A 27,543-nucleotide genomic window follows, 5' to 3' on the forward strand; every position below is an offset into this window, starting at 1 on the left:
CACAAGTGCTCTCGTAGATTGACATCTTCACCGCAGTTAACAGTTTTCTGTTATTCCATGCACATTTCTCTAACAGCCCAAAATTCTTAGCTGCTTTTCCAATCCTGTTAGCTCAATCTGTGGGTCAAGATTCCTGCCAATCATAGCAAAAGCTGTTGACGATGCCAAGAGATTTACCCTCCAGAGTGATGTCAGGCATTGGTTCTTCCATCCTTTGGTATATGATCAGTCTTCTTGAAACTAATTGTTAAGCTGAAGAGCCAAAGCTCTTGCATGATACAGAAAATCTACCGAAGAGATTTTTCAGGGAAGATTCACTGTGGGCAACCAAGGCTGTGTCACCCACAAACGGGAAATCTCTCAGAACCAGCTCTTTCTCCTTGGCTTTTGCTCTAAACCATGTGATATTGAACAAGCCTCCCTCTAGTCTAGTTCCCAAATAAATGCATGAAGAAGGAATGATGTAGTAGATGTTAAAGAGCCCAGGGGGCTATGTAAGACCCACCTGTTTCACCCCGTTGTTAATGTTAAAGGCATTTGAGTCTATGTTTTCATAAACTACAGTTGACCTCGTACCTTGATGGAATGAATGATATTCTATAATTTGAGGGTGGACAATCCAGTTTCTTCAGAACAATAAAAACCATTACAAAACACATTTATAACATGGTTTGACTACTTCCACACTGGCTAACCAAGCAAGGTTCAAGTTCTTCTTCGAGTGATTGCTCCAATGCATTCCAGTTAGGTGCGCGCGCCGCGTGCCGTGCTTCGAAGAACTTTTTTTAACTTTTTCCTAGGGCGGCGGCGCACTGGCCTGGCCTGGCGCGCGCATGCTAAATAAGCCGCCCGGCCCCCGTCCCCTCTCAGTTCTCTACCGCTCACGGACGGTCGGTCGTCGCTGTGTGGGCTCGCTGTTGCCTCCACTGCCCTTTTTTTTACTCTTTTTTTTTTATATAGTAGTATATAGTTAGTTTATATTATAGTTAGTTATAGTTATTTAGTAGTTTGTTATAGTTTTTTTAGTAACGTTTAAGGGTTTTCCCTTTCCTTTCCCCCGGTCCGGGGCTCTTGCCCAGCCGGCTGCAGCTTCCAACTACCTGGCTGACCCACCAGCATACCACGCCGAGAAGCGACTCGCACACCTCCGTTGCTCCGGACAGGACGAGCAAGTGCGTTCACTGTTCTGCTTTTGCCTGCTTTTAAGCAGATCCGGAGGAGGCGCGGGACCGCGAACCTCGGCTTAAGCAGACGCTGATCCTTATCGCAGCCGCGCGCCCAACCCGGCGCGGTGCGCGGAACACCAGCAGCCCGCAGAGTGCGCAGCGCGCTAGCGAGCCCCGCCGCGCGAGGTCCGCACCCCGCCGCGCCGCCGCGCAGAGCGCCCGGCTCGCTCTCTAAAGGCATAGCTGCGGCCTGAGAGCCAGCTCGCCGCGTCTCGTGACGCCGCGCTGTGACTGTGCTCAGCGACTCCGCAAGCTGGGACTGCGCGCTGTGCAAGCCACGGCACCCGCACCGCCGCCCGGCCCGCACTCCCGGGAGAGCCCGCGGCCGCCGCCGATGGCACTCTCGAGCGAGCAGCCGAGCTGAGAGTAGCCCCGCGCCGCCGCCCCGCGCGCGCCTCGCCCCGGGAGGCTGGCCGGGGCAGCCGTCGGCGGCGCGCGGCGACGGCGTCCGGCCGCACGGACACCGCGACCATGCGTCGACCGCCATCCACCACCCCGACCCGGCTCCACGCGCCACCGCCGCCCAGCTCGGCTCCCGCGCGCGCCGCGTACCGGCGCTCATCCGCCGCCGCCGCCTCGTCGTACGACCCGCCCGCCGGTCACGGTCGTCATCCGGCACCGTCCGCCTCCCGGTCATCGGTCGGCCCCGGCGCGCCCGCCCAGGTCCGGCGCCCGCGCCGCGCACCGCGCCGGACTCCCGACGCACCGCCGCACACGGGCTCGGCGCCCCGCTCCGGCACGCACCGGGACCGGCGGTCACGGACCTCCTCGGTCATCACCGGGACGGGCGGGCTCGATACTCGGCCTACCGGCGCCGGCCACCTCCCGCCCCCGTCGCGTGATCCCCTGCGCCCGCCCCCGCTCGCGCGCCCGCGCGCCGCCCTACGCCAGCCCAACCATCCCTCCACCACCGCACAGCCCCGGCTCACCACCACCAACCCCGGGGACCTCTCGGCTCTCAGGCAGTGGGGCTCGTGGGGCCCACCCGGCGGCCGAGGAGCAAGTCATTCTCCGGCGACCGAGAGTCGCCGCGGACGCAGAGTCGCCCGACGACCGATCCGCGCCCCCCGCAGGTCCGCGCCGCCGGCCTCGCCCAGGCCCGGGACGAGGCAGTCCAGTCGCCCGCCCGACCTCAAGCCCCTCCCCGGTGGCCCCCCTGCCATCCGCCCCACGCCCCCACTGGGTCCTCGGACGCCATGGCCAACGTGCGACCCATTGACGGACCCGCCCCCCAGAACTACCCGCCGGACGGCGGACTCCGGCCGGGTGGCCGCGCGCTGGCCCAAGGCCCCACCGCCTCCAGAGGATGACGTCCCCATTACTTACCCGGACGCTACTGCCGTGGCCGCTAGACGCGTGCCACTTGGCGCCCATACAACGCATGGCGCCCCCCGCGCGATCGCGCCACGCCTGGGGCCCGCAGCTCAAAGGCTTCCTGCGCTGGTCTATCAGCCCCAGGCTACCGCCCCCAACCCTCGACTCGCTTGTCAGTGGCACTCGTCGCCCGGGATCGCGTGGAGAGGATGCCCGCGCCCAGACGGCGGAATGGCCGAGCCGGTGGATGGACGATGGAAGGAATGCCCGCCTCGGCGCCTCCTGCTAGGCCGTGCCAGCAATGGAATGGCTCCTGCCAAGGCATGGGTTTCCCTGGCAAATGGCCCTTTGACATCATGGCATCCAACTCCCGCCTCCCGCCTGGCTTCTCGGAGTTCCGGGCAATCCTCCCGAGGAAGTCCAGGCTCTCTCCTGCTGCAAGAAGACGGCTGCGAGACGGTGCAGTGGCCCCGGCTCCCTGGCTGGGTGCAACACGACGGCACGCCACCAAACGGGGGCTGCAATCCAGACGCTGCAGTGGGAGCTGCAGTATTACAGACCAGAATCGCTACTACACACGGCCAGGACCTGGTCGCTAAACCCGACCTGCCGCGCGACCGAGCCGTTCGAGATCCGCAAAGACCGATCGGAACCAGCCGCCCGCACGTGCGTCCTCGGCCCGCTCAGCCCCCGTCCTTCCGCCTTTCCGCTATCGGCGTCAGAGCCCCTGGTCCGCTTTGCCGAGCGGCAGCCCCAGATCGCCAGCCTGCCCAGGGCGTCTCCGGCCAGAATCCAGGACGGCCAGTAGGGACAGGCCTCCCAGGGACGCCCAGGTTTTCTCGGCCCTCCGCGAGCTTCAGCATCACTCTCCCCGAACCGCTCCTCCCCCCAGCTGGTCTCCCTCACAGTTCCCGTCGTCTTCCTCCGCGCCTCCTTACTTCTAGTCCTTTCCCAAGAGGTCTTCCCTCCCACGCCCCGGGCAGACAGGTTCTCACGACAACAAGAGGGCCCTTGTCGTCCACCTTCCTCCCTCTTCACCCTTCCCCCAGGAGGCTCTGGGGATTCCTCAGCAGGGTGCAGAGCCTCACCCAGGTCCAGACAGGGCCGGCCCGATGGAGGACTACGGGGGGAGAGGCGCTGCCTCGTTATTTCCCCTCCTGCGGTCACCTTGGGACCATCATTCCCTCTCTTCGGCGGGAGATTGGTTTGCCGCTCTCAACTTCTGGGGATTGGTCAACCATCATCTTGATCATCCCATTGCCGCTGGACTTCGGCGGTTTGCCTCTGGCCACTACATGTCACAGGTTTCACCTTCGTGCTATCCCACCGGCTCTTGACCTACGCGTACCCTTTCTCGACTTGCCACGCACCGTTGGGCGTGTTACCTTTATTTACCAGTGGCAGCAGCGTGGTCCCAAAGTGCATGGCAGCTGTAGCAGCTGCATGTGCGCCCCGCTATCTGGCAGCAGCCCTCTTATGGCACCAGAGGCTGATTGTCTCGCAGGAGCGCCACCAAGCAGTCCCCTGTCTGCCAACACCTCGGCTCTGTCTGTCTTTCAACTCCTCGTCAAGCTCAACAGCGGCGCTGCGCCTTGTGGCTGCCGGCGGCTCGATTCCTCGACTTGTCAGGCGCCCTCTCGCACTTCCTTCCGGTGCTGCGTCTCCTTTGACTCCGGCCAATGGTCTCCCTCGCATGGCATCGACGTCAACGCTGCCACCGCGCCGCTGGCTCACATGGCTCCGCTGGCCGACCCACCATCTGGTCCACCATGCGCGCCGCGTGCGTGCACGACTCCTCCGTCGCCGTCACCAGTGGCGGGCTCGCCCCGGGCTGGGCACGGGCTGTCTCTCCGCCGTGTCACGGGCCTCCGATCCGCGCCGTTCCTTCGTCCCGACCCGAGACGGGACCGGCCGCCGACCGTTGGGGTCTCCCGCTTCCACCGACGACACACTCCACTCACCGGCCCCGGGGCACGCGGGAGCCTCGCTTTCTGGAGGCGCAATCCTTCACCTCCTTTCTCTGTGCGCCAGGCAATGTCTCTTCCATCAGCCAATCAGGCTCTCTCCGAGCATCTGAGGAATAACTGCCACTTAGCCCTCCAACCACGCCGGTCTCTCCCAAGGCAGCCCGGACAACACACTTGCAATCTTCCCCCCGGAGGGGGCGTCCCGTCTCTGCAAGGTGGCTCTGGCAGAATGCGCTGCTGGCGACCAGGCTCAGGAACCTCACCTCCCCTTCCTTCGTGCTCCCCTCCGCCCGACTCCGCATCCACGATCTTCCGGTCCTGCTCTCCTCGTCGGTCTCTCTCCCGCCTCAGGTTTCCGTCCGTCCGCTGGGCCTTCCACTCATTTTCCCTCGCCGAGGTCCGCCGACGACTCTGTGTCTCTCTTCTCTCCGGCAGGGCACTCTCTCTATTCTCTGTCAGGGGGCTACAGCACTCTCATCTGCAGCGCTCTCCTCACCTCTCGCTTCAGACCTCCACCTTCTCGTCCAGAGTCCTCGGGCACCCACTCACAGAGAGCCTGCCTCCAGGCCCTGGGAGGGCACCTCCATTCCTGCTGTGGCTCCAGCCATGCTACCCTGCTGCTCGAGAGACCCCTCCATCCCCATCTCCCATCATGGCGCCCGGCAATCCCCCCTGACTGGGGACTCCCTGTTCCGGACGACGCCAACTCCGCCATCTACTGGCCTCGCCCTCTGCAGTCCACCTGCCCGGCGGAACTGTTCAAGAGAGTCGGTGGAAGCCCTCGGCTGCACCTCCTGGTGTGACCCTCCCACCTAACCTCACATTACTAGATCCCCTACCTACCAGCCTAGGTTTGCTCTGGTGTGACCAGGGTGCCTACCTCCCCCATCCTCCTTCATCTTCAACAGCCTCCTCTACAGTGTCCGGTGTTGGGAAGGGCTCCTTCCTGCCCTCCCTCGACCGCTGTCTCTGCCTCGTGCGCCCCTGCCCCGTCGACTTGGCCAGTCGCCCGCCTCTGCCACCTGAGGGTGCCCTCCTCGCCTGCCAATCACCGCCGTCCTCCTCCCTCGCCCCTACCATCCTGCCTCTCTCCCCTCTACCTTCTCAACCTGGCCGACTCCATCTGTCTCTCCTCTCCTCTATCCTTCCTGGTTCTCCCACGGCCCTCCTATCTGACTCTACCTCTGGTTGCCGGCGGCCTTCCTAGGCTCACTGGGCCTCCTACCAAACTTTCTCTCGGCCGGCCACGTCTTTCCAGGCCGGGCCGGTCTCGGCCCGCCTCACACCTATTCTTCCTCACCCGGGTCGCCGGCCCGCTTCCGCAGCTCTTTCTTCTTCCGCAGCTCCTTCGCCGGCCGAGAAGGCTCCGGAGCTCGGTCGCGCCCCGGCTGGCCCGTACATCTTAGGACAGCGAGCTGAGGCGCTGAGGGCAGCTCTTCAGCTTCATCGCTGGTCGCATGGCCCATGAAAGGCGAGCTCGCTCTTCGGCGCTCATGCACGTCTCGCCGCCGCCGCACCTCCCTCTGACGCCCGCCCACCGCCATCGCCGCTCACGCTCTCATCCTCATCCAGACCGCCTGCAGAGCCCGCTCGCCCCCCCATTCCTGCCCCCTCTCCCCACTTCGCTGGTCAGCAGCTCGCCCTGGCCTCTGCGACCTTCGGCCACGCCCCCGCGCACGGCACCGCCTCAGCACAGACTAACCCCAGGCGCCACTGGCACTCTGGGAATCACCTAAATACTCTCTCCCACTAACCACCGCGGCGCACATCATCACAGAATCACCGGGAATGGTTCGGGCTTGATGCCCTGTCCAGAAGTTTACCAGACTTCCCCCCTGTTCCAACGGGCCGCAGACGGAGAGGGAGGAGCACTGGTGGAGGGGACGCAGGAAGCCTCCGAGCGCGCCTCCGGCCGGCGCGCCTGAGGCCGCGCCATAGCGACGGCCGGGGAGAAGAGAGCGCCCGCACGGGGTTTTTTACACTGGCTTTGAATAATGTTTAAAATAACACTTAGCTTTTCAGCTTGGATACTCCTCCTAGGGCCATTCCAAAATAACATTTCCCAGAGTTCCAAAAGTCTCCCTATTCTGTTACTTCCTAGAAATTTATATTTTAAAATAGCTGCCATTATCCTATCTAATCTGCCAATAGAGGTGAATCACTCAGTTTCATTTGCTAAAAGCTGAAGTAATGAAGAGCCATATATAACTGGGCCTGATTACTAACATTATTTTGTATAATTCCATTCTTCTCCCAGTGATTTTCCAGCTGGAACTCCACCAGCCCCTTTTCAGCCATTAAAAACATCTCCTTAGTTGAGGATTAGACCACTGAAATGCAAAATCCTGAAACTAAGATTGTCAGTTCATTTCATCTACGTTGCAATAAAAAATACCACCCCCAGCGGATCACTTTTAAACACAAACCACTCACTTGGGCTTGGGAGAGAAAAGATGAACCCTTTCGTTGCCGAGTAGAACAAGCCCAAGCTAGCCTAAATGCCTGCCTCTGTTAAAGATACACCTGTGCCCATTTAACACCAAAAAAAAAGCCCAAAAATAAACCTGAGGGAGTGGGAGATAGTGCCTTCTTTACAGCTGCCCTAGGGTGTGAAGCACACGTCTGAAAGAAATAAGAATTTCGTGCTTGTCCTCTTTAGATCCTGCTGTACGTCTTCACTCCTCTTTGCTAAAGCAATTCCCTAAAGAACCTGAGAAACGGGAGGAATAGATGAGGGTTAAAACAGGAGCAGGATCAAGAAAGTGGTCTGCCGATGGAGTTCATGCTAGACTTGGTGCAGTATTATTTAGTTGCGACAGGAAGGTTTACAACATGTGATTTAGAAATCCTGATAGAAGAGATTGTTTGCACTGCAGATACAATCTGAAAAGCTTGAACAGAAATTACCCATGGAAACTAAAAATCTAGGGGTTATTAAATGAAAAATATAATTTTAAGAAAAGATGAATCAAAGAGTTAAACAATGTACTTCTGATAGTCCAGGGAGACTGCTGGTATCAAGTACAACCAGGAGAGAATATACCAACTATGTCAGTAAGTCAGTCAGTCTACAGGTTAACAATAGGTATCTCATTCTGCTCTGCAGAAAAGTGTTCTAAGTGTAGAGTAATTTATGTAACAGATAATGAAAATTCCTGATACGTTCCACTGAAGTTACAGGACCAAGATTGAAAAGGAGGCTGTTTAAAACAACCCCGACCATTGCTTCCCTCGGTGCCTTCTGGTTTTTCATGAAGATCTCCACTAAAGTAAACTGCCAGGAGAAAACAGAGAAAACAGGAGAAAACAGAGAACTTCAAATCAGCTAGGCGTAGGAATTTAATGAGGAAAAAGTGAATGATATTGCAAAATGTTCAAAAACACTTTACTAGATTCCCAAAAAGCCACAATCCCACAATTGAGGAATAAGGCCGTATTGATTAAAAAACTGCCTGGTTTAGAAAGGAAGTGACAGCAGCTATAAAAAAATACAAACAGTTATAGCAAATTGAAAAAAGGGGAAGTTGATAGTAATGAGTATAAATCAGAAGCTAGAAATTGTAGAAAATTGATAATGGAAGCAAAGGGTCATAAAGAGAAGTCTTACTGCTGAGGGAATTCTGTGCCACTGCGCAATGCAGAATTTTGCAGAAATTGTGCACGCAGAATTCCCACCCCCCCAGAAATGGGCTGCAGTGCTGCTAGCCACCATTAGGGGCCACTGGACCTGGCAGAGCCCAGCTAGCACATAGAAGACACTGTCAGGAGGAGGGAGAGGAGGAGCTGGAGGGTACCCGGCAGCCACAGTTCCCCGCACGCTCTGAGAGAAGGAGACGGCAGCGCACAGGAAACGCTACACAAGCCTGGGAACAAGCATCAGGCTGTTCTTCGAGTGCTTGCTCATATCGATTCCAATTAGGTGTGCGTGCGCCGCGTGCACGTTCGTCGGAAGATTTTTACCCTAGCAACACTCGGTGGGTCGGCTGTGCGCCCCCTGGAGTGGCGCTGCTATGGCACCGGATATATTCTCCTGCCGACCCATCCGCCCCTCAGTTTGTTGGAACAGTGGAGCGCAGCTTAGCTGACCTCCACTTCCCTAGCTACTCGTAGTTCTCTCGTTCCTTGTTGTGTATATAGTTAAACACTTTTTATATAGTTCACTTTAGTTTATTACTTTATTACTTTATAGTATATTTAGTATAATAATAGTTAAGAGGGGTTTGGGGAATAGCCCCTTCTCCGCACCCGGTGCCGGGGCCCATGCCCAGTTCACCGGGTTTCAAACCGTGCTCGGCCTGCCGCAGGCCGATGCCGACAGGAGACCCGCACAACTCCTGTCTGAAGTGCCTCGGGGAATCGCACCTGACAGCTACGTGCCACAGTTGCAAGGCTTTTAAGCCAAGAACAAAAAAGGAGCGGGACATTAGGCTAAAGCAGCTCCTCACGGAGGTGGCTCTCACCCCTCCAAGCACTGGTCACTCTTTGAGCAGAAGCACCTCCTCGGCACCGGACCGCGCCGGTACGGCCAAGACTCCTCAGCACCACCTGTCGCCGGCACCGAGGCCCGCTCGACGCCGCTCCCTCTACCCAAGGTCGAGAAAGACTAAGACGCCTGCTGCTTCCGTGCCACCTGCACCGCAGCCAGAGAGCTTGTCCAAGTCGGACCACCTGGCGCCGACACCCGCCGCGGCACCAACGACGTTGCCACCGTCGATTCCGGTCCCACAAGGGCCGTCGAGTCCGGTGCCTGTCAGCTCCCCGGCTAGACCCGTGGTAGAGTTTACTATCCCGTCCACGCCGGAGACGTTCTCAACGGCGAGGGATCTGATTTTAATGACAAGAGTCAACGCTGCCTCTGCCCCCGGCACCGCCGGTGCGGGCGATACAGTCTATAGGCAAGCTGGCCTTGATTCGGCCACCCTCTGTCGGCACAGCAGACCGGCACCGTTCAAGATCACGGTCCCGCAGACGTTCCAGGTCCCGACGGCGCTCCCGCTCGCAGTCCCAGCACCATTCTCCTCTCTGGTACCTGTCGCACTCGCGGCTCCAGTTGGCATCCCGGTCGCCGGCCTGCTATTCTCGGCACCGCTCCAGCTCCCGGCACCACTCCAGGCACCATGACTCCCGTAGCCGCTCCCGACGCTGAGCCTCGAGATCATGGTTGACCTCCCGGCACCGTTCCGGTCGCAGGTCCCAATCTCGTTCCCAGTACCGGTATGCCTCCTGGTATCCGGTGCCGAGTAGAGCTAGGCCAGCTAGAGACATGGACTCTGCTCAGGGCCTCTCCGCTCCTCCATGGCCTTCCAGGCACGCTTCAGAGTCGTCCCGCACGGACACCTATTATGCACAGGACTGTGAGTCTGATGTGCCCACCGGGGTCTTCCAAGAGACACAGGCCCAGGACCTAGGCCCACACCAGTGGGCCTTCTGGACGCCTTGGGCGTACCACCAGGCCCAAGGGGCACCAGTAGTCCCGTCCCGCTTGGCACCATTAGAGCACCAGGTGCCAGAGGCGACAATCAGCCGTCCCCCTCCAGCTGGTACAGAGGAAGCTCCAGTCCACCCACCGGACTCCCCAGTCCCACTGGAGCAGGAGGTTGCTCAGGAGCAAGAGGCCACGCAGGACCCTCTTGTCCCAGGTGTCTCCTGTTCCTCTTCTCCCGACGAGGCGGTGGCAGGGACATCCTCCTCGAGCCCTCCTCCAATCGACCTGAGGGCCCACCAGGACCTCCTCAGGAGGGTAGCACTCAACATGAACCTCCAGGTAGAGGAGGTCCCAGAGGTGGAGGACCCAGTAGTGAGCATTCTGTCGGCTGATGCTCCCACCAGAGTGGCCCTACCAGTCATTCGTACCATCCAAGCCAATGCTGACACTATATGGCAATCGCCGGCCTCCATCCCACCTACGGCCAGGGGAGTCAAGCGTAAATATATGGTGCCCTCTAAGGGGTACGAGTATTTATATGTCCATCCTCCTCCCTGCTCACTGGTCGTTCAATCAGTTAATGAGAGGGAACGCCATGGCCAGCAGGCGGCAGCCCCAAAATCTAAGGAGGCTAGGCGAATGGACCTGCTCGGCCATAAGGTGTACTCGGCGGGTGCCTTACAGCTCCGGGTGGCGAATCAACAAGCCCTCCTCAGCCGCTATAATTACAACACATGGGCGGAGGTGGGGAGATTTACGGAACTACTCCCTCAGGATTCCCGCCAGGAGTTCGCGGCCTTCTTGGAGGAAGGAAAAAAGGTGGCCAGAACTTCCCTCCAAGCCTTGCTCAATGCAGCCGACTCAGCAGCCAGGACTCTGGCCTCAGGTGTTGCCATGAGGCGTATCTCATGGCTTCAGGTTTCCAACCTCCCACCCGAGCTGCAGTACACCATCCAGGACTTGCCGTTCGATGGTAAAGGCCTCTTCTTGGAGAAGACTGACCCTAGGCTGCAAAGCCTGAAAGACAATAGGGTCATAATGCGTTCGCTAGGCATGCACACGCCAGTGACCCAACACAGACCCTTCCGCCCCCAACCTCCTCGTCCGTATTTTGTGCCTAGAAATAGACAGGCGGCATGGCCGAGGTGGGCGTAGACGCCAATCAGGACCCCAAAGGGCCAAAATCAAGGTCCCTCGAAACCACCAGTGGGACCAAAATCTAACTTTTGAAGGTGCGCCCGAGGACGGCGTACCAATTACAGGCCAGGATCTTTCTCTTCCCTTCTCCAACCATCTCTCCTACTTCCTCCTGGCGTGGTCCCAGTTAACCTCAGATCTCTGGGTCCTACGCACAGTGGAATATGGATACCACCTCCAATTTGTTTCAACCCCACCCTTCCACCCCGTCCCTCTTCAGGGACCCCTCTCACGAGCAATTCCGCTTGCAAGAGGTGCGGTCGCTCCTCGCCATGGGGGCTATAGAGGAGGTGCCAAAGAACGAAAAGGGCAAGGGGTTTTACTCCCGTTATTTCCTAATCCCCAAGTCAAAGGGTGATCTCAGACCCATCCTAGACCTGCGAGGACTCAACCAGTTTATGGTAAAGTTGAAGTTCCGTATGGTATCCCTGGGGACCACTATCCCGTCCTTGGATCCTGGAGATTGGTATGCTGCCCTTGATATGAAGGACACATATTTTCATATCGCCATTTTTCCTCCGCACAGGAGGTACCTCCGTTTCATAGCCGACCATCAGCACTTCCAGTTCACAGTCCTGCCCTTCGGCCTTTCCACAGCCCCAAGGGTATTCACGCAGTGCATGGCCGTGGTCGCTGCATATCTCCGCCGACGTCGGATACACGTGTTTCTGTATCTGGACGATTGGCTCATCCGGGGGACCTCCGAGCCACAAGTCGCCCAGCATGTGGGCATCGTCAGGGACCTATTCACTCGTCTAGGCCTGGTGATCAATATAGAGAAGTCCTCTCTAGTTCCCACACAGAGGTTAGACTTCATAGGAGCGACCCTAGACTCCAATCTCGCCAGGGCATGCTTACCACAGCCGTGGTTTCAAGCAATGGCAACAATCATCCGCGGTCTGCAGAATTTCCCGACGACCTCGGTTCGCACTTGTCTCAGTCTCTTGGGCCACATGGCTGCATGCACGTTCGTAACCAAACACGCCAGGCTCCGCCTCCATCCGTTACAAACTTGGCTCAACTCGGTATTCCGCCCGAGCAGGGACTCAATAGACACAATAGTCACCATTCCCCCGAGCACTCTAGGCTCTCTAGACTGGTGGCTGACTCCCTCCCTGGTGTGTGCAGGGCTATTGTTCCATCCGCCTCAGTGTCCCTGACGACGGACGCGTCTTCTCTTGGCTGGGGTGCGCACCTCGGAAGCCTTCGTAAGCAAGGCCTCTGGTCACCTCAGGAGCTGATGCTGCACATAAATGTCCGAGAACTGAGAGCAGTCCGCCTAGCGTGCCAGGCGTTCCTGCAACATTTACAAGGCCGCGGTGTCTCAGTGTTTACGGACAACACAACGGCCATGTACTATATAAACAAACAGGGAGGGACTCGATCTTCCCCCCTTTGTCAGGAGACCATCAGACTCTGGGACTTTTGCATAGCCCACTCGATAGACCTGGTAGCGTCCTTTCTCCCAGGGGTTCGGAACATTCTGGCGGATCAACTGAGCAGGTCATTCCTCTGCCACGAGTGGTCGATACGCCCGGATGTTATTCATTCGGTTTTCCAGAGGTGGGGATTTCCCCACATAGACCTGTTTGCTTCCTGCGAGAACAGGAAATGCCAGATGTTCTGCCTTCCAAGGCCTCTCACTGGGGTCGATCTTGGACGCATTCCTGATGCCGTGGACGAACCTGCTACTTTATGCCTTCCCGCCGTTCCCGCTGGTTCACAAGGTCCTGCTGAAACTCTGCAGGGACAGAGCGCACCTAATCTTGATCACTCCAGCGTGGCCCAGGCAGCACTGGTACACCACGCTACTCGATCTATCACTAGCCAACCCGATTACCCTGCCACTCCACCCAGACCTCATAATGCAGGACCACGGCAGACTTCGCCACCCAGACCTACAGGCCCTTCACCTCAAGGCGTGGCTGCTGCATGGCTGAACCAGTCAGAGTTGCGTTGCTCTGCCTCAGTACAGCAAGTACTCCTGGGTAGCAGGAAGCCTTCCACCCCGTCAACGTATCTGGCCAAATGGAAGCGTTTCTCCTGCTGGTGCGGGTCACACAATGTTACCCCCACTGAGGCCTCGATCCCAACCATCTTGGATTACCTCTGGTCTCTAAAACAGGAGGGCCTGGCGGCATCTTCATTGCAGGTACACTTGGCGGCCATCTCTACCTTCCATCCAGGGGGGAGTGGCCGCTCCATGTTCTCACACCCTATGGTCTCTAGATTTCTTAAGGGCCTGGAGCACCTATACCCACAAGTATGACGCCCTGCCCCAACATGGGACCTCAACCTGGTTCTAACCAGACTTATGTCTCCCCCATTTAAGCCGTTGGCAACATGCTCGTTGCTATACCTGTCCTGGAAGACAGCTTTTCTTGTAGCCATTACATCGGCCAGGCAAATTTCCGAGCTTCGTGCTCTAACGGTGCACCCACCGTATACTGTGTTCCACAAGGACAAGGTGCAGTTACGTCCACACCCGGCATTCCTCCCTAAAGTGGTATCGGCATTCCATGTCTACCAGGATATCTTCCTTCCAGTCTTCTTCCCAAAGCCGCACTCATCACGACGGGAGCAACAATTGCACTCCCTGGACGTCTGTAGAGCGCTCGCATTTTATATCAAGCGGACAAAATCATTTCGTAAAACGCCCCAGCTCTTCGTCGCAGTGGCAGACTGAATGAAGGGTCTACCTGTCTCATCCCAGAGGATCTCATCGTGGGTAACGGCGTGTATCCGTACTTGTTACAACTTGGCTCATGTACCCTCGAGCCACCTCACCGCACATTCTACCAGGGCTCAGGCTTCATCTGCCGCCTTTCTGGCTCGTGTACCTATCCAGGAGATATGTCGTGCGGATACCTGGTCTTCAGTCCACACCTTTGCTTCACATTATGCTCTGGTCCAACAGTCCAGAGATGATGCAGCCTTTGGCTCAGCAGTTTTGCACTCTGCAACATCTCACTCCGACTCCATCGCCTAGGTAAGTCTTGGGAATCACCTAATTGGAATTGATATGAGCAAGCACTCGAAGAAGAAGAGACAGTTACTCACCTTTGTAACTGGTGTTCTTCGAGATGTGTTGCTCATATCCATTCCAAACCCACCCTCCTTCCCCACTGTCGGAGTAGCCGGCGAGAAGGAACTGAGGGGCGGATGGGTCGGCAGGGGTATATATCCGGCGCCATAGCGGCGCCACTCCAGGGGGCGCCCAACCGACCCACCGAGTGTTGCTAGGGTAAAAATCTTCCGACGAACGTGCACGCGGCACACACACACCTAATTGGAATGGATATGAGCAACACATCTCGAAGAACAACAGTTACAAAGGTGAGTAACCGTCTTTTTCTCCCTCTGGATCCCTGGGCTTTGAAGGCAGGTGTCTGGTCTAGGGGTGGCCCTGTGGCTGGGCTCTGCAGGGAAGGGGTGCAGGTACCTGGACGGGGGGGGGCACATCTGACCTCTGTGGGGAGGGAGTTTGGATGTATTGGCAAGGGGGGGCACACAGCTGGGCTCTGGCGGGAGGGGTTGTGGATATCTGAATCCCAGCTGGGTTCTGTCGGGCAGGGGGGCAGAGAAACAGGAACTGCGTTGTCATAAGGGTTTTTTTTTTTTTTTTTTAACTCTCTAGTCCTGGGAAAATTTTTGTTACACACATTCTTGCTGACAGGTATTTTGAAATAAATTACCAAAATAATTGAAATTGGCATGATTATGCGGTGTTATTTTGACAAAATTTGCAGCATTTTAAAATATCGTGCGCAGAATTTTTAATTTTTTGCACCGAATTCCCCCAGGAGTAGTTTATGACCAGCAGATGTAAGGACAATAGAAAGAATTTAAAAGTATATTAGGAACTAAAAAGAATCCTAACAAAGGTACTGGTCCATTACTAGATGGAAATGGTAGAATTGTCAATAATAAGGCAAAAAAAGCATAAGTGTTCAATAAATATTTCTGTTCTGTATTTGAGGGGGGGAAAACCCATAACAATCTCATCATATGACAACACTCTTTCCACTTCACTTGTATCATAGGAGGATGTTATGCAGCAGCTACTAAAGTTAGACATTTTTGAATCAGCAGGTCCAGATAACTTGCACCCAAGAGTTTTAGAAGAGCTGGCTGAGAGGCTCACTGGACCATTAATATTGATTTTCAACCAGTTTTGGAACACAGGAGAAGTTTTATAAGACTGGAAGTAAGCTAATATTGTGCCATTATTTAAAAAGGGTTAACAGGACGAAGCTGGGTAATTATAGGCCTGTCACTCCAAAATCAGTACCAGGCAAGATAATATAAATAATTTAGGACTATTATTCCTGAGCTTGGCTCTACCTTGGCTCATACTAAAGATGGCTATCAGGGTCAGTTTGACACAATTCCCTGAATACAAACAATTTTAGTAATGAACTTTTTTGTTTCCCCCCAAACAACAAAATTATTAGGTGGAGTTGAAACTTTTTCTGTTCACAGATAATTCATAGATTCCAAGACCAGAAGGGATCAGTGCGATCATCTGTTTTGCCCTCACCATATAACTTCCTCAAAATAATTCCTAGAGCATATTTTAGAAAAACATCCCATCTTCATTTTAAAATGAAGAATCCACCACAACTCTTAGTAAGTGGTTCCAATGGTTAACTATTCTCTCTGTTAAAAATGTACACCTTATTTCCATTCTGAATTTCCAGTCTAGCTTCAACCTCCAGCCATTGGATTGTGTCATATCTTTCGCTGCAGATCATTTTTCTTCCTTTCCTTCCCTGGAAATTACCTCTGCTCATCACCTTCCTCCTCCAGAATCCATAGTTATGGCTAGCACCATGCAGTATGGTAACCATCATCTGTGGATTAAAAAAAAAAAAAAAAGCACAATGATCACTGCAGGAAGTGCTATTAAAACCAGTAATTGTAACATTTGGAACTGAATGTACAGCTTCTCACTTGGGCACCAAAATTTAGGCACCCAGAATCACTAGATACTTGTGAAAATCCAGACCTTATGACTCCATATTTAACCACCACCATTAACTGCCAGATTTTCAGAGGTACTGAACACCCATAGAGCCTATTGACTTCAATTTGACTACATTAGTGCCTCTGAAAAATCAGGCCACTAATTTGTGTGTTTAATTTTCAAAGTGCATAAGTAAGGCTAAGAATTTTGTCACAAATATTTTTAGTAAAAGTCATGGACAGGTCACGGGCAACAATGAAAAATGAACGGAAGCCCATGACCTGTCCCTGACTTTTACTAAAAATATCCATGGGGACTTGGAGCTCCAGGGTCCCCCCTGCCACCCGCGGTGGCCAGCAGCTTTGGGGGTTCCCGCTACTTCTTGGGAGCTGTGGGAGTCTACCTGCTTCCCGCAGCTCCCTGTCTCCACAGGTGGCAGGGGACCCTGCAGCTCCCAGCTGGCGCTGGATTCCACGACTAAATCGCAGCCTTATGCATAAGTGACTTAGAAGCCTAAGTCCTGTTTTGAGTAAGACCTAAGCCACTGAGGAACCTAACTAAACCAAACTTTTAACCACATTTGAAAATTTTGTCCAAAAGTCTCACTCTGCTTTTGAACACTTACTGAGAAGTAATGATGGCACGTCACAGGCCCAGTCACACACCCACTGAAATCAAAGGGAAGAGTTGCCTGGCCTTCAGTAGGGAATTAGAGCAGATCTTTAATAAGGGGTCATCTTACTAACATGTCTACTTTTACAAATTACAGCAAAGTACATATTCATTTGTGCTAAAAATTCTTGTAAATAATTAAAATCAAAACACTCCATCACTACCTTTACAGAAGGGACATCTACCTTTAGAACTGATTGACTACTTTATATTGCAAGGAACAGCACCTCTGAAGATAAATGGCTAAAAGTACTGTATTTCTTCAAGACCCAACAAAATAAACAACATAACAGGTCATGAGGTACTAAAATGTATTTGTAACTAAATTCATGATATACAGACAACTTTAAAAAAAAAAAAAACCTCAAACCCATTTTTGTCAAAACAAATGAAGGAAAATATGAATTCTGTGATATAGTATGTTTGATTTTCTTTTTATATAAAATTCAGTTATTAGCTAATTCACAAAATTCAATGATCCACAATGGGCCTCACAATTAATGAGTTTCTACTGTACATTACACACAATTTACATTACTTTCAGATAATTGAAAGACGTGATAATTAATATTTCTTTTTCTGTTTATTAAATCGTGCCCAGAAGCTTGACTTGAAAAACCTTTTCACTGTTTTTCTTATTCCAAAAATAGTAGTAGTTTGGTTCTGACGTAAAAAAAACTCAGCTATTAAACCAAGGTATTGCTTTAAATTCATCTGATATTTTTGAAAACAAAAACAAAAAGGAATTTTGTTACAATACCAGCATATTAACTTCCTATATAACCTAATCACAGTGTTTATTCCCTACTGCTATATTGAAAACTATCTAAAAAGCCGAGTCTGACATTTATTGTGCGTTAAAAACGGAAAACAAAATATTACCTTTCCTCTGATTCTTAAACAAAAATAAAATAATTTGTTTGTACTGTTTAACCACTGTTTGTGAAAAACTCCAGAATAGCAGAATGAGACACTAATGTTTCTCACGCTCCTTTTTTGTAACATACTGAGACCAATGGGTTTTTTTATCCATGTTTTCTTCAAGTCAAAGGTTCAGTTATTAAGGTAAAGCAAAGACCAGCAGAGTTTACCCAGAGTTCCTCTTCATTTGGCAGATATGCATTCCCACCTCTCTCCCACTTCAAAGGTTTTACAATAGTATTGCTTACTGTGGAACTAATTAAATTCTTAAACAAAACAAAAGTCAGAATCAATGTATTGCTTTGCAAACACACTTTCGCCTTTCTTTTTTGAAAAGGAGAGAAACATATAGCAGAAATGTTAACTATTTTCACCTTTTCTAAAAGTCTGATCAGGTTAGAGAATATGGTAGACAAGACATTCATTGCTTTGTCATTTTTATTTTTTGAACTTTAAAGTTTAGTTGAAAAGTGTACTGTGCATTGTTGGTGCTAGTAATATATAGCATGCAGTTGATGGGGATATTACCCAGTATGTAAGAGGATAGTTGGCTGCAGATCAAAAACAATAGATTAGCCCCAGATTTAAATGCAAGATGATGGGGTTTCCTTTTATTTTCGTCAAAATTGAAGAATATACTATTTTAAAAGTGCATAAATCCATCTGCATGCTTTGTGATAAAATAAAAAGCAATACATATACATTACATATCAGACAGACTGTAAGAAGAATGATCTGTCACAGAATTAATCATGGGTTCAACTTGACTCTCCTTACACACCCAAAACTCCCACTGACTTCAATGGAAACTGAACTCTAACAGATAAGGAAGTTGACTCAAAGCAGTTGTTTGTTCCTGTGTATACCTGCCACCAACCACATAGAAATACGCACTTGTGGGAAAACTGCCCTGAAAAGGCGGTTCTGTCCAGCAAGCACATGAATACAGATGCGTCACAACAAGCCATTTGGACTGCCCAAATGAGAAAGCACACCTGCAGGCTGATTTAAGAGAGACACACAAAAAGGCTGATGTTTTGGGCAGCTGGAGCTCTTGGATTTGCAAGAATCCAGCCAGTTACAACATGTCCAACTCGGTAAGGGGCTGGAAACATGCCCCCCCTCCCTTGAATCTTGGTTTCTAGGAGACTTTGTGGTATGTTGTAGCAGAGTAGATGCAGGAGTGAGCTGTTAGAACTGGGTCATGGGTGGTCAAATCTAGTGGTCACAGCAGGAGTCAGGCTGAGTTGGGTCCCAGAGGGCCAGAGTCTGAGACAGGACAGAGGGCAAACCATGAGTCAGCCTCAGGCGGCAGGCAGGGTCACCCACAAAGGAAAGCATATATAATCTCCTTTCCTGTGGTAAACAGTGTCCCATAATTACAATGATCACTCACTCCTGTCAGGTATTTACCCTATGTCTATGCCTGCCTTCTGCACCTGCTTTCACTCTTACTTAATCTTTTCCTAACTAGTTATTTGTATTGTTTCAATGGAAGTCAGTAACAACATGTGCAGGCAAAGAAAATAAATTCCTAACCTAATTTTCATAGCAAGCTGAAAGACAGATCTGAAAAAGACAGATTTTAATTCTGGCACTGATTTTTATCTGACCTTATTGCCTTTAATTCTTTTGTCTCCGTTTTATTTCTGTTAATCGCCCAGAATGGGATTTTCAAAAGCTCTTTTCCCAGTTTTCCCCACAAGTGCATATTGAGGCTACAAAGGCAGAAAACGCAATAAAAATGGGGGATTTTAACTATCCCCATATTGACTGGATACATATCACCTCAGGAAGGGATGCGGAGATAAAATTTCTAGACATAGTAAATGATGGTTTCTTAGAGAAGCTTGTCCTGGAACCCAGAAGGAGAGAGCCCGTTCCTGATTTAGTCCTACCAGGAATGCAGGATCTGGCCCAAGAGGTGAATATAGCAACCCATAATGTAAATCAATTTAATATCCCTGTAGGGGAAAAAATGCCAAAAAATCCCATCACAGTAGCATTTAACTTCAAAAAGGGGAACTATAGAAAAATGTGAAAGCTAGTTAAAAGAAAATTAAAATTAAAAGGAACAGTCACCAGGGTGAAATGCCTTCAAACTGCAGGGAGAGTATTTAAAAACACCACAATAGAGGATAAAACTAAATGTATACCCCAAATAAAAAACAGTAAGAGACCAAAAAATGCCACCATGGCTCATCAGCACAGTAAAAGATGCAGATAGAAGCAAAAAGGCATTTTAAAAAATTGGATGTCAAATCGTAGTGAGGAAAACAGAAAGAAGCATAAAACTCTGACAAGTCAAGTGTAAAAAGTACAATAAGACAGGCCAAGAAAGAATTTGAAGAGAAACTAGATAAGGACACAAAAACTAACAGAAAACAAATTAAGTACATCAGAAGCAGGGAGCCTGACAAACAGTCAGTGGGGCCACTGGATGATCAATGTACTAAAGGAACACTCAAGGAAGACAAAGCTGTTGTGGAGAAGCTAAATGAGTTCTTTGCAGTGGTCTTCATAGCAGAGGATGTGTGGGAGATCCCCATGCCCAAACCATTCTTTTTAGGTTACAAATCTGAGAAACTGTCCCAGACTGAGGTGTCAATAGAAATGGTTTGCAACACATTGATAAATTTAACATTAATAAGTCACCAGGACCAGATAGTATTCACCTAAGAGTCCTGAAACAATTCATATATGAAATTGTAGAACTAACAACTGTGGTATATAACCTCTCTCTTAAATCAGCCTCTGTGCCAGGTGACTGGAGGATAGCTAATGAGACACCTGTTTTAAATACAGGCTCCAGAGGTGATCTTTACAGACCAGTAAGCCTAACTTCAGTACCAAGCAAACTGATTGAAACTATAGTAAAAAAACAAAATTATCAGACACAAAACATACATGATATGGCGGGAAAGAGTCAATACAGCTTTTGTAAAGGAAAATCATGCCTCACCAATCTATTAGAATTCTTTGAGAAAGTCAACAAGCATGTGAACAAGGGTGATCCATATGATATAGTGTACCTGGATGTTCAGAAAGCCTCTGACAAGGTCCCTCATCAAAGGATCTTAAGCAAACTAAGCAGTCATGGGATATGAAGGAAGGTCATTTCATGGATCAGTAGCCAGTTAAAAGATAGGAAACAAAGGGTAGGAATAGTCAGTCAGTTTTCACAATGGAGATCAGTAAATAGCAGGGTCCTCCTAGGATCTCTATTGGGACCACTGCTGTTCAACATGGAAAAAGAGGTAAACAGTGACGTGGTAAAATCTGCTAACAATACTAAATTACTCAAGATAGCTAAGTCCAAAGCTGACTGTGAAGAGTTACAAAGGGACAACACTAAACTGGGTGACTGGATGACAAAATGGTAGATGAAATTCAATGTTGATAAGTGCAAAGTAATATACATTGGAAAAAATAATCCCAACTCTACATACAAAATATAGGGTCTAAATTAGCTGTTACCTTGGAGGTTACAAACCTGTAACCTGAAGTTCTTCAAGATGTGTTGTCCCTATACGTATTCCACATGTGAGATACGCATGGGCACCACGTGCCTGCATCTGGAATTTTTTGCAAGTAGTGTCCATTGTCTGGGACAAATGCCTTAGCTCTCCTCACGCTTTCCTCCAAGGGCACTAAGGGCAGTGTGGGTCAATGCCTCTCCAGTTTCCCATTCCCATCTGCAGCAGAGGAGACAGAAGACGGGAAGCGGAATACAGATAGGGACCATGCATCTCGAAGAACCTCCAGTTACAGGTAAGTAACTTCCATTTCTTCTTTGAGTGATGGTCCCTATGTTAATTCCACATGTGGGAGATTAACAAGCAGTAGTCAGACAATAGATGTGCAAGGACACAGAAGCGATAGCTGATTGCAGTACTGCTGTCCCCATAGCCGTAGCCACAGTTGATAACTGTACCAGGGCGTAATGTCTTGTGAAAGTACGCAAAGAGCTCCAAGTAGCTGCTCTACATATCTCTAGAACGGGTATGTCCCTCAAAAACACAATGGGTCTATGATGGCCTCGTTGATAGGGAGCACAACTGGACTGGGATCAGAGGACTGAAGAATGTCTAGTAAGCTGTGCTGAGGATCCTGAATTTCCTTCCAGCTATATTTGTATTTCTGCCACTATCATGTGCATGAATTCTTGGTGGTGTTCTGGCAGAGAAGGATATGGAGTGACCACTTCCATCTGATGACAAGATTGTTCCCGGAACCGACTCCCCTTCCTCCTCTGAATATGCTTATGGGGCTGGTTGCATATGGCTGGGTTATGGCAAGCAGGACTCATGCACTGATCCTGGTTGTCTGGATTAGGACTCCCACAGTCCCTAGTATTGCCAGCAAGATGGATCCGCTGGTGGAGGGGAAACCCATGGCATAGGCTACCACCAAGCCCTTTGCCACTTGTGGCTGGTTGGAGATTAGAACCCTGACCTTCTAGGCCTTCTGTCTGGGGCCACCTCTCCTCAGTGCCACAGAGACTCCTGTGGAGCCTCTCACTCAGAAGAACAGGCCGGATCCCTGATTACTGGTGGGTCTGATGTTATTGATGGCTGTGTTTCAAGGGTAACCGCGAAATGGCATCGACCAAGAGAATAAGGAGTTATTTACCCCTTCGCATAGCACAAGAACTAGAAGTCACCTGATGAAATTAATAGGCAGCAGATTTACAATTAACATAAGGAAGTATTTCTTCACACAAAACAGTGTCAACCTGTGGAACTCATTGCCCGTGGATGTTGAAGGCCAAAACTATAACTGGGTTCAAAAAAGAATTAGGTAAGTTCATGGAGGATGGGTCCATCAATGGCTATTAGCCACGAAGATCAAGGACACAAACCCATGTTCTGGGTGTTCCTAAACTTTCAATTGCCAGAAGCGGGGAATACACAACAGATTGTGGATCACACAAAACTGCCCAGTTCTGTTTATTCTCTATGAATTATCTGGCACTGGCAATTGTTAGAGAAAGGATACTGGGCTAGATGAACCATTGATCTGACCCAGATTGGTCGTTCTTATGTTCTTCTTATCCCATTACACTCTATTCTTCTGTAATTCATCATAATTAGAAATTTATAACAATATATTAAAAGGCCACCATCATCACAAGACCCAAAAGAGGTTGAGGAGATCGAGTATGGGGGTCAGGGAAAGTGTTCATTTAAAAAAATACTCGGAAAAAAATTACAGGCATTTAAACTGAGGATGGAAAGTTTGAGATGTTGGTCAAGTTTTGTAAAAATGGGTTCTGTCTCCCATGGTTCTGATCTTACAAAGCAATGATCACGTAATGGAAAATGAAGGCACTCAAACCTCACAGAACCCAGAGCAGTGGAGTAATAGTGATGTGGCAGTACTGTGTATAGTTAACTGAATTTTCAGATGCTGGGCAACTTTGGAGTCAGTGCTGGAACATTCAAAAATGTTATTATGAATGGCAAGAACACGCTGAAAATAAAGTTTTTTCTCTGTATCTATAGTGAGATTATTGAAAGTTCATAATTTTTCCTCCTTTTCCCAACATTAACGAATAATTCTAATATTCCTCAAATCAAAGAGAGAAACTACTGGCTTTTAAATATGTAGCTTATGCTTCTTTTCTACAGCACAAAATGATGATCCATCAAGTTTAAGTCCTACAGATGAAAAAATGATGGAGGGAAGGAATTAGGAACTAAGATCTCAATCCAGCAGAACACTCATTAATGTGCTTAATTTTAAGCCTAATCCCATGTTTGTAGTTAAGCACATGCAACAGGATGCCCAGCCAATTCTTCCAGTGCAGGATCCAAATTAAAAAAACATTTTATGTTAACAGCTAATCATATTTAACTGCCTTCAACTTCTATAATCTCCTCTTTGCAGACTGTCTATCAGGTCAGAAGAGAGGTTTGATCCAAAGTAAGACTATACTGCAGCACTGCTTTTATATTCACCAAAAGCTTGTTCAATCAGCCTCTTTTCCCTCCACCAAAAAATTTAAAAAACTGTTGGTTCACTCTTGCAGAGATTAATGCTAGTGGGAAATACCAAGCTCATCAGACATGCAGCAATTTTATAACCTGCACAGGGAGAGAAAAATAGTTCTCAAAAGTGTTTATATTTGCTTTGGCTTCTTCCTCCTTATAATTCTCTAGCCTTCAACACAAGCCAAACCACGTCAAGTGAGCCAAAGGTAATGCTAAGCATGGACCACTGAGGTCATTCTTAACCCAACTAGAGACATTTGCATATGAAAATTACAAATTACAAAAGTGTTTATATTTGCTTTGGCTTCTTCCTCCTTATAATTCTCTAGCCTTCAACACAAGCCAAACCACGTCAAGTGAGCCAAAGGTAATGCTAAGCATGGACCACTGAGGTCATTCTTAACCCAACTAGAGACATTTGCATATGAAAATTACAAACTGAAGATAAAACAAAAATTAAAAATAATCTTCCTGTGTGTAAAAATAAATTAATAAAAATAGAATTGTGCATAATATATTTACATTAATGGATAGTGGTTCCTAAATTGGAGGATATGCTGTAGGAGGCCAAGCATTAAGGTTTGAACATCTAATTTCCTTGGAATCACAGGTTCAAACCCAACCAAGGTCAACTTAGTCCATGTTCCTTCTTCAGTAAATAAATTGAGATCCATACAATTAGCTGTCTTTCATATGTAAGTTTGGCTCTGTCTAGACTCGCAACTTATGTTGGTATAACTACATCACTTCGGAGTGTGGATTTTCCACGCCCACGAGCAACGCTAGTATAGCCACCTTACTCCCAATGTAGACAGCAGGAGGGCTTCCGCCACTGACACAGTTACAGCCTCTTGGGGAGATGGAGTACCTACACCAATGGGAGAAGCCCTCCCATCGGGATAGATAGCATCCTCACTGAAGTGCTATAGCAGCACCACTGCAGCATTTTAAGTGTAGACAAGCCCTTTAAGAAGAGACGGTGTCTGTTCTTCATGGACATTAGAAGATGCCATGGCAATTTTCATAAGAGTGGTATTTTGCCTTGATGCCCTGGCCAGAATTTGTGATCCTACCAATATTGTGCAGCATTCTGAATACCATTTTCTAAGGTAGCAGCAGTTCAGTGGTGCTGTACTACACACACTGTGTCTATGTACAAAAAATGGTATGTTCTTACCTCAGGTTAAAACAGCAGTGAAGACATGGCAACTTGGCTTTTAATTCACATTAGCAGGGTGAGTTCAACCCCAGGCTGCCGTACAAGGCTTTAACTATCAGAATTAAGCCCACATATTTACTGCCCAGATTAATTTACAGTTCAAGTACGACATGGCAAACACATGCAAACAAGATGTTGGGAACAATTAGGGAGGAGGGAATGCTTGATGAGCTGGTCTTAACGGCAATACCTGGAGGAGGAAGTGGGGTCGGGGGGTACGAGGAGAAAGTAAAATGTACTTAGCTCTTGGATCTCTTAGGTAGCTCAAGTGCAATACCTTTCCTGCAATATATCCAGCAAGCTACATTATCTGGCTTTAAACATGTAAGTATGAAAAGAAAGAAATGTCCCCATTGTCACAGAGATATTGTATCAAGCTATTTATTAGCACTGATGATGATAAAGAAGCTTGTGAACATAACATAAGAACATAAGAAAGGCCGTACCGGGTCAGACCAAAGGTCCATCTAGCCCAGTATCTGTCTACCGACAGTGGCCAATGCCAGGTGCCCCAGAGGGAGTGAACCTAATAGGCAATGATCAAGTGATCTCTCTCCTGCCATCCATCTCCATCCTCTGACGAACAGAGGCTAGGGACACCATTCTTACCCATCCTGGCTAATAGCCATTTATGGACTTAGCCACCATGAATTTATCCAGTCCCCTTTTAAACATTGTTATAGTCCTAGCTTTCACAACCTCCTCAGGTAAGGAGTTCCACAAGTTGACTGAGCGCTGCGTGAAGAAGAACTTCCTTTTATTTGTTTTAAACCTGCTGCCTATTAATTTCATTTGGTGACCCCTAGTTCTTGTATTATGGGAATAAGTAAATAACTTTTCCTTATCCACTTTCTCAACATCACTCATGATTTTATATACCTCTATCGTATCCCCCCCTTAGTCTTCTCTTTTCCAAGCTGAAGAGTCCTAGCCTCTTTAATCTTTCCTCATATGTGGACTACATTTAAAATAAGTGTTTCTCAAACAGATGGTGTTTCTTTAAACACTAAAAATGGTCTGATTTTGTAAGTTGTGTTTATTAGTAAAGGGCTCCACTTTTTACTTTAAAAGACAAAACAATTCCTCACCTTCTCTGTTTCTCCACTCCCTCTTCCCTCTCTCCACTCAAGGTCTTTGAAGGTCATGAAAAGTGTCAACACAGACTGGGCAACGCTGACTTCCTGGACTCCTATCATGTATGTAAATTACATTACCGTGTAAAATGTTTTGAACAACTAAGCTGTACTGCATCATTTTTCACTTCAACTGAGACAGACCCAGAAGAGGTTATGAAACACAACAATTATACGCACTGTTCATAAGTCATGGAAACATATTAAACCACTAGAAAGGTGAAGTGAAAGCTACTGCTTTGTTTAGGAATTCACACTTTTACCTTGCAACCACTTTCTCTGGAAAGAAAGAACTTTTAAACTGAACAGCCAGGTAGCAAGGTTAACACCAAACTAGGAAAACACTTGTGAGTGATTCTATTTTGATTTTTTTTTACCCCCTAAAAAGTTATTTTATGCTGATGAGAACTACTTAAGGTTGAGTACTTTACTCATAAACCAGGTGTAGCCTGGGCAGCCCCCATCCTGCTCAACCTTGCACTTTAACCTGGGAACAAGTGGCTAATTCAGTCTCCACAATCCACTCAGTCCTTGGCCTGTGCTGAGACTGCCCATTATGTGGGTGTTTTTTGTGACAGGGATACTGACAGATGGAGGACACCAAATAATTTAATATGGGCTGCAAGCATCCATCTAATGGAAAGAGCTTTCAATAACCATCAAGCTGAAATGGATTGAAACAGCTTCATCTGGAAGACAGTGGGTTAGGAGCCCTATAACAAACTCTACGGCAGGAGTCGGCAACCTTTCAGAAGTGGTGTGCCGAGTCTTCATTTATTCACTCTAATTTAAGGTTTTGCATGCCAGTCATACATTTTAACATTTTTAGAAGATCTCTTTCGATAAATCTATAATAAATAACTAAACTATTGTATGTAAAGTAAATAAGTTTTTTTAAATGTTTAAGAAGCTTCATTTAAAATTAAATTAAAATGCAGAGCCCCCCGGACTGGTGGCCAGGACCCGGACAGTGTGAGTGCCGCTGAAAATCAGCTTGCGTGCTGCCTTTGGCACCTGTGCCATAGGTTGCCTACCCCTGCTCTAAGGCTTGGTCCATATTTAAATATCGTATTGACCGAGCTACAGCACTCAGGGCTGTGAAAAATTCTGCCTCCACATGCCGTAGTTAGGACACTCTAACCACCAGCGTAGATACAGCTACATTTAGCTATCCCTTCTCAGGGTACGTCCATACTACCCGCCCGGGTCGGCAGGTAGCGATTGACTTCTCGGAGTTCGATACATCGCGTCTCATCTAGACGCGATATGTCGAACTCCGAACGCGCTCCCGTCGACTCCGGAACTCCACCACCGCGAACGGCGGTGGCGGAGTTGATGGGGGAGCCGCGGACTTCGATCCTGCGGCCTCAGGACGGGTAAGTACTTCGAACTATGGTACTTCGAGTTCAGCTACGCTATTCGCGTAGCTGAACTTGCGTACCTTAGTTCGACCCCCCCCCCCAGTGTAGACCAGGCCTCAGAGAGGTGGATTAACTACACGGACCAAAAA

The 27,543-nt window shown here is 49.5% G+C and overlaps 1 long non-coding RNA gene across 4 annotated transcripts in view; it reads right to left on the reverse strand.

The window, feature by feature from the left end:
- Window positions 1–6,484: 6,484 nt before the first annotated feature.
- LOC120403921 overlaps window positions 6,485–27,543 on the reverse strand; it is a 41,450-nt gene continuing 20,391 nt past the window's right edge. For 2 of the 4 annotated variants that reach the window (XR_005597799.1, XR_005597798.1), the window contains one exon: window positions 15,088–15,982. This is a non-coding gene — a long non-coding RNA (uncharacterized LOC120403921). Of the gene's footprint in view, window positions 7,782–15,087; window positions 15,983–27,543 lie in introns of those variants that run through there. The other 2 variants (XR_005597801.1, XR_005597800.1) reach the window with 2 other exon arrangements.

The sequence above is a fragment of the Mauremys reevesii genome, linkage group 4, assembly GCF_016161935.1.
Source record: "Mauremys reevesii isolate NIE-2019 linkage group 4, ASM1616193v1, whole genome shotgun sequence".
Taxonomy (NCBI): domain Eukaryota; kingdom Metazoa; phylum Chordata; order Testudines; family Geoemydidae; genus Mauremys; species Mauremys reevesii.